An 8,370-nucleotide genomic window follows, 5' to 3' on the forward strand; every position below is an offset into this window, starting at 1 on the left:
TAAAGCAGACCATATGCCTGGATGAAAAAGACATAAAATTATTATTTTATATGTTTAAGATGTACTAATAATAATGAAAACAAGCAATACAAAGGAAGTAAAGCTCGAAAAGTGAGACCCAATTTAAAAGATCCTTTCCCTCTGCAAGCCTTTTGCTGATTTAAAAGAGACAATTTTCAATCCAAACTGCTTGGGGGCAGAAATAACAGCTGTGCTGCCACTAATCAGGCTTTCTAATAGTCTCTCCAGTAGAGGGAACAAAGATATTTTAGGGCTCACCAGGACAGAGAAAAGGTAGAAAACAACACTGTAGTAATTTTGTCATGCCTAATGGGCTATAGTCTCACTGCAAACATGAACTTGGAATTTCAAACTAATGGCAAATCATGAAAGCCAGCTTCAAAGTCTTCAGCATTGGGGTAGGAGAAAGGGCTAAACAGTTTAAGAGCATACTGGACTTAACAGAGTTCCATTCCCATCACCCAAGTCCAGTGGTTACCAAATCCATAGCATACAATGCCTTCTTCTATCCTCTGTAAGGACTGATAGCCATTTGTGGCATACACACACACTCACATACAACTGCACACACACACACACACACACACACACACACATAATTAATGATATATCTTTTTTAAAGTCTCCACCACTGATTGCAAAATTTACCTGCACTAGTAACTTCATTACGCAAACAAAAATAACAAGAAAAATCCTAAAATTTCTCAGAACTTCAAATACTAAATACAAGAAAATGATTAGCTTCAGATGTAACAAATATCTTTTGTAGTTTAGAGGATAAAATAACTAAAATTGAGTACATAAAATATAGACTAAAACAGAGTTAATATTACACACCAGATGAAGATACTAGCCTTAGTGATTGCTGGCTAAAGTAATTAGTTGTGTCAACCATGCATGCTTTTTAGGGTGTAAACATGTACATAAGGAAATCTATAAATACTTTAGAAATTTCTAATACATTTTTTTTCTTTTTTTATTGGATGTTTTATTTACATTTCAGATGTGATCCCCTTTCCTCATTTCCCTCCCACCCAGGAATGCCCCCATGATATCCCTCATCTTCATGCTTCTATGAGGATATGCCTCCCAACCACCCACCCCTACATCCTCACCCAAGAATTACCCCACACTGGACTATCCAGCTTCCACTACTCCAAGGACTTCCTTTCCAACCTATGTCCAACAAGGCCATCATCCCCTACATATAGAGTTGGAGCCATGAGTCTCACCCAGGCTGACGGTTTAGACCCTGGGAACTCTGGTTGGTTGGTATTTTTGCTGTCCCTATGTGGACACGAATCCATTTAGCTTCTTCAGTCTTCACTCTAACTCCTCCATTGGGAACCACATGATCAGTTCAATGGTTAGCAGTGAATATGCACCTCTGTACATGTTAGGCTCTTGCAGACCTCTAAGGAAACACCTATATCAGACTCCTGTCAGCATACACTTCCTGACATCCACATCAGTGTCTAAATTTGGTGACTGCACATGGGATAGATACCCAGGTTGGACAGTATCCAGACAACCCCTCCTTCAGTTTCTGTCCCACACTTTGTCTCCATATATTCTCCCATGAGTATTTTATACTCCTTCTAAGAAGGACTGAAACACTCACACTTGGTCTTCCTTCTTCATGAGCTTCATGTGGTTTGTGAGTTTTATCTTGGATATTGAAAGCTTTTGGGCTAATATCCATTTATCAGTGAGAAAATACCATGTGTGTTCTTTTGTGATTGGATTACCTCACTCAGGATATTTCCTAGTTCCATCCATTTGCCTAAGAATTTCTTGAATTCATTGTTCTTAATAGCTGAGTAATATTCCATTGTGTAATTGTACCGCATTTTCTGTATCCATTCCTCTGTTGAAGGATATCTAGTTTTTTTCCAGCTTCTGGTTATTATAAATAAGGCTGCTATGAACACAGTGGAACATATTTTCTTGTTGTATGTTGGAGCATCTTCTGGGTATATGCCTAGGAATGATATAGCTGGGTCCTCAAGTAATGCTATGTCCAATTTTCTGAGGAACTGCCAGACTGATTTTCAGAGTAGTTTCACTAGCTTGAAATCCCGCCAACAATGGAGGAGTGTTCCTCTTTCTCCACATCCTTGCCAGCATCTGCTATCACCTGAGTTTTTTATGTTAGCCATCTTGACTGTTGTGAGGTGGAATCTCAGGGTTGTTTTGATTCGCATTTCCCTGATGACTAAGGATGTTGAACATTTCTTTAGGTACTTCTTGGCCATTCAAGACTCCTTAGTTGAAAATTCTTTTTTTAGCTCTTTATCACATTTTTCATAGGTTTATTTGGTTCTCTGGAGTCTAATTTCTTGAGTTCTTTGTATATATTGGATATTATCCCTCTATCAGATGTGGGATTGGTAAAGATCTTTTCCCAATCTGTTGGTTGCCATTTTGTCCTATTGACAGTGTCGTTTGCCTTACAGAAACTTTGCAATCTTATTTTAGTGTATCTGGTTTTATGTGGAGGTCCTTTATCCACTTGGACTTGAGCTTTGTACAAGGAGATAAGAATGGGTCTATTTGCATTCTTCTACATGTTGACAGCCAGTTGAACCAGTACCATTTGTTGAAAATGCTGTTCTTTTCTACTGGACAGTTTTATCTGCTTTGTCAAAGACCAAGTGACCATAGGTGTGTTGGTTCATTCCTGTGTCTTCAATTCTATTGATCTTCCTGCCTGTCTCTGTACCAATACCAAATAGTTTTTATCACTATTGCTCTGTAGTAAAGCTTGAGGTCAGGGATGGTGATTCCTCCAGAAGGTCTTTTATTATTGACAATAGTTTTCACTATCCTGCGTTTTTGGTTATTCCAAATAAATTTGCAGATTCTTTTGTAGGGGATCTATTTAGCAAATGACACCTGATCCAGCTTGTTCTCAGGCAGCCACCATGTTCCAGCTGCTCCTTTGCTCTGACTGGGGCTCTGGCTAGCTAGACATGTAGGCCCTGGCACCCAGGAGATGGCAGCAGAGGTTGTGGGAGGGATGATGATGCAGCCAATCCACCATGCTGCATCCACAAAGCATGTAGAATGGTTCATTCTTATCTCATTGTAAAAAGCTGAGGTCTGGATTCATCAAAGAGCTCCACATAAAACCAGATACACTAAAACTAATAGAAAAGAAGGTGGGCAAGACCCCAAATACCTGGGCACAGGGTAAAAGTTCCTGAACAGAACACCAATGGATTATGCTCTAAGATCAAGAATTGACAAATGGCACTTCATAAAATTGCAAAGCTTCTGTAAGGCAAAGGACTCTGTCAATAGGACAAAACAACAACCAAGAGAAAAGGAAAAGATCTCTACCTATCCTACATCTGATAAAGGGCTAATATCCAATATATACAAAGAACTCAAGAAATTAGGCTCCAGAGAACCAAATAAACCTACTAAAAATGTGATAAAGAGCTAAAATAAAAAGAATTTTCAACTAAGGAATCTTGAATGGCCAAGAAGCACCTAAAGAAATGTTCAACATCCTTAGTCATCAGGAAAATGCAAGTCAAAACTACTCTGAGATTCCACCTCACACCAGTCAGAATGCTAAGATCAGAAACTCAGTTGACAGCAGATGCTAGTAAGAATGTGGAGAAAGAGGAACACTTCTCTATTGTTGGGGGGATTGCAAGCTGTTACAACCTCTCTGGAAAACAGTCTGGCAGATCCTCAGAAAATTGGACATAGTGCTACCTGAGGACCCAGCTATACCACTCCTGGGCATATACCCAAAAGATACTCCAACATATAACAAGGATACATAATCCATTATGTTCATAGCAGCCTTATTTATAATAGCCAGAAGCTGGAAAGAACCAAAATGTCCTTCAAAAGAGGAATGGATACAGAAAATGTGGTCCATTTACACAATGGAATACTACTCAGCTATTAAAAACACTGACTTCATGAAATTCTTAGGCAAATGGATCAAACTAGAAAATATCACCCTGAGTGAGGTAACCAAGTCATAAAAAATAGACATGCTATGTACTCACTGATAAGTGTACATTCGCCCAAAAGCTTGGAATAGCCAGGAAACAACTCATAGACCGTATGAAGTTCAGGAAGAAAGAAGACTTAAGTGTGGATGCTTCAGTCTTTCTTAGAAGGGGAAACACAATACTCACAGGAAATAGGGGATGGGAGAGACTTGAGGGGAAGAGAGAGGGGGGCGGAAGGGGTGGCAGAATCAAGTATGAGTGGAGACAGGGATGATATACAGAGGCTTAGGAAACTGAACAGAGCTGTGTAGGATTGGGGAATGGTGAACTGGGTGTAGCTACCAGAAAATTCCAGATGCAAGGAAGCTTCCAGGACCCAATGGGGATGAGATTAGCTGAAATGCCCAACAAAGGCGATGGAGACCCTATAGAGACCATATCCAGAGGTTCTGCATGTACCTCATTGGGGACTGGGACCATCCACTCATCTACAAATTTTTAACCCAGAATTGCTTCTATCGAAAGGAAGTACAGGGGGAAAGTGTGGAGAAGAGACTGAAGGAAAGGCCATCCAAAGGCTGCCCCACCTCATGATCTATCCCATATACAGACATCAAACCCAGACATGGTTGCAGATGCCAAAAAGTGTTTGCTGACAGGAGTCTGATATAGCTGTCTCCCGAGAGGCTTTACCAGAGCCTGACAAATATCGATGTGGATGTTCACAACCAAACCTTAGACTGAGCACAGGGACTCCAATGGGGGAGCTGAAGGGGTTTGCAACCTCATAGGAAGAAAAAGAATATCAACCAACCAGACATCCCCAGAGCTCCCAGGGACTAAATCACTAACCAAAGAGTACACAGAGAGGGACCCATGGGTTCAGCTGCATATACAGCAGAGGATGGCATTGTCTGGCATCAGTGGGTGGAGAGGCACTTGGTCCTGTGAAGGCTCGATGATCCAGTATAGGATAATGCTCGGTTGGTTAGGCGGGAGTGGGTGGGTGGGTTGAGGAGCACCCTGATAGAAGCAGAGGAATTGGGGAGGGGATAGGGGGATTACACAGGGGAAATTGAGAAAGGAGATAACATTTGAAATGTAAATAAATAAAATACCCAATTATTTTAAAAAATGCATAAAATGCATCACAATGTCACCCAGCCATTCTATTTTTGGATATTTATTTGTAGAAACAAGAGTACTTATACATAGGTGTAATTGACTAGGGGGATCTTAATATCTCTAAAGGCATTAAATTTCAGTTATCTTTAATATCAGTATTATTTTTCATATGAGAAATAATATTTAATTTGAGGAGTTTATGACAAACACATTCATACAAAATGTTAAATCATATGAAAGCCACTAAATATGAGCTTAAACAAAGATTTTTTTTTTTTTTTTTTTTTTTTTTTGGTTTTTCGAGACAGTGTTTCACTGTGTAGCCCTGGCTGTCCTGGAACTCACTCTGTAGACCAGGCTGGCCTCAAACTCAGAAATCCGCCTGTCTCTGCCTCCCAAGTGCTAGAATTAAAGGCGTGCGCCACCACCACCCGGCAAACAAAAATTTTTTAAAAAAAGAAATTCTATAAATTTGAAGCTATGAGTTAAAAAATCACCTCAGCATTTAGGAACAAAAGAGATAAATTAAGAATGATGAAAGTATGGCCTCCAGAATAGGGTTGGATAATAAAATTAGTCCATGACAAAATTTTCCTTTAAGTTCCCAATATATAATTCCTGAATTTACAGACTCTGATATAAATATAAGAAGGAATCACAAAAATCCCTTGCAACTACTTCCAAAATAACATAGATAGGTAAATAGAGATAGATGATAGATAGATAGATTAGATAGATAGATAGATAGATAGATAGATTGATTGATAGATAGATAGATAGATAGATAGATAGATAGATAGATAGATAGAAAATACATAAAGAAAAGTATTCTATTATTTAGTGAAAACTGGACCTTGTCTGTGTTGCGCTAAACTAAAAAGATATTTTATAAAGGAAAATCAATTATTTTTTACATAATGAAAAGTGAGAGAAAAAATAATAAAACTGTACCATTAGATTCCAAAGACAATTTCAATAATAATGTTCCATCAAGAATTACATTTCATGTAAGAAATAACTATTCCTGGTTTAGCAAAGAGAAATGTGTTGTTTTCTCTAGAAAATAAAGGATAAATGTAATGTTACTATTATAAAAAAATCTATCTGTTAAATTTAACATCTTTTAGAGTTTTACAAGAATCAGAAAACTATAGCAAAAACTATAGTTAGTTCTTCAATTTTGAAAAATTTACCCTAAGACCAGTATTGAGAAGAATATTCATGTTGAGGGGAGAAGAATCGAGGGACTTTATTTTTTCCTTCTACAGTATGGATTCCTGAGTTCAAATTCAGGTCATTAGGGTTGGCAGCAAGTGTCTTTACTCACTGAGCCATCTGTAGGACTTGGGATTCTTTTTTTAATTATTCATTATAAATATTTCTTTTGGTTTTCTTATCTGTAGCAATATAAAAAAAAAACTTCCTCCAGACTTTTCAAAATAGATTATATCAAGAAATTGGGCTCATGGTCAGGATTTAGTTTCTGGACTAAATCTAATCAACAGACTACAGCTTTTAGGACGCTGTATAAATTCTTAGGTTTTAATTCTGGGCTAATATTATTTCCTCCAATCAGTGGATATTCCACTTTGTCCAGTCTCCTTTCTGTTGCAAGTGGACGTCAGTAACTATCACTTTCCACCAGTGCTTGGTATCACCTTGTCCAGTCAGCCTTCTTTCGCTCATGAATGTCTCTCATTCCTGTTCTTTTTAGTTCATTTCCATTCAGTCTTAAGGATTCCTGGGAACAAGATTGTTATACATCCTATAGCAACAAGTTATTTCATGTTTGAGTACGATGATAAACTCTACTTTTTTTTCCTAATTTGGATAAAATTTTTTTGAGTATTGCATTCTGATGATACTTTTAGTTTTCTTCAAAGTGTTGAAACTATAACAACTCCACTGAATTTTTTTATTGTTCTTTGTGGTTTCTGAGGAGATGGCAACCATTTTAGAATTACTGTTCCCAGGAAGTAGTGTATCTTTTGGAGTCATTTAGATCTTGTACATTTCACTTATGTTTCTTGTATGGCATATGGGTTCATAATACTCATTTAATGAACTGTTTGAAAGTTTTAGGGCCAGTGAGATATCATATTAATAACATGCATATGGCACAGGGTTCTACTGCCAGTAACTTTTAACAGCTGGCTAAGAGTTAGGCAATGCTAATGGTTTTGGTTACTCAATCTTATCAAGGAACCTGGGATAGGGGTAGGGCAAAAAGAAAAAACAGCCCACAACAAAATAGTGGCAATATTTGTCATTTTTAAATTTTCTATTGGTGGGCTGTAAAGTACCAATAACTAGTAGAGTCCTTAACCAGCATGTATGATGCTTTGTTTCTATCAGCAGGCACCAAAACAAACCTACTTCAAAAAAAGTAGAGAGTGAGAATGGTAACACTTCAAAGCTGTTTTAACAATTCATATATTTCTGTTGTATTTGTGATCGGAGATATAAATCTGTTCTATCATAGCATCTCAGAATATGCAAGAATATTCTGGGAATAGATCCCCAGTGGACTTATAAAGGAGAAGGTATTAGTAAAAAGTCAATAACCGTTTTGTCTTCTCATCTATTTTTGTTGATTTATAATAGATGTTGTTGAACCCTTACTTAGCATGTGTAAAATCATGAATTTGATATCCATCAGTTGAAAAATTGATTTGTGCAAACAAAAATAGTAAATATATAATTGTGTTACTCAGAGCATGATACTTGATATTTACAGAGCTATATTCATATATTATCATTTTCTACTTTTAAATAAAATTGAATTAGTAAAATAACTGTTATAAATAAAATTAAGAACAAAACCAATTCAGTAACAAACAACAGATTAAAATTAAAATGAGTTGCTTAATACATATTTATGTATACTTAATAAGTACTATATTTGGTATTAAATAATTAAAAATGATATACTCTTTAACTAAAGTGTTATGAAATAAATTGCATAAAGTATAAGAACCAGTAGAAATTAGTATCAAAATTTCTTAATCGTTCATGTACTTTAAAAATCAAGATGACACTTTTGAAATCCAATGTATCTGACTTTGGGAAGGGTGAAGTTTTACTGTTTTGTGAAGTTGTTTTGGTATCATTAAACACTATTAAGAAGTTTTCCACCTGATCCCACAGCAGTTGCCCTTATATGACTAAATCTGACAGAAACTGTCAAACATTTCCTTAAGGTATTAGATGTAAAAAGGTAAAGCAGAAGTTTTTAATAGAATGTGCTACC

This window comes from Grammomys surdaster, unplaced genomic scaffold (assembly GCF_004785775.1).
Source record: "Grammomys surdaster isolate TR1022 unplaced genomic scaffold, NIH_TR_1.0 369, whole genome shotgun sequence".
Classification (NCBI taxonomy): domain Eukaryota; kingdom Metazoa; phylum Chordata; class Mammalia; order Rodentia; family Muridae; genus Grammomys; species Grammomys surdaster.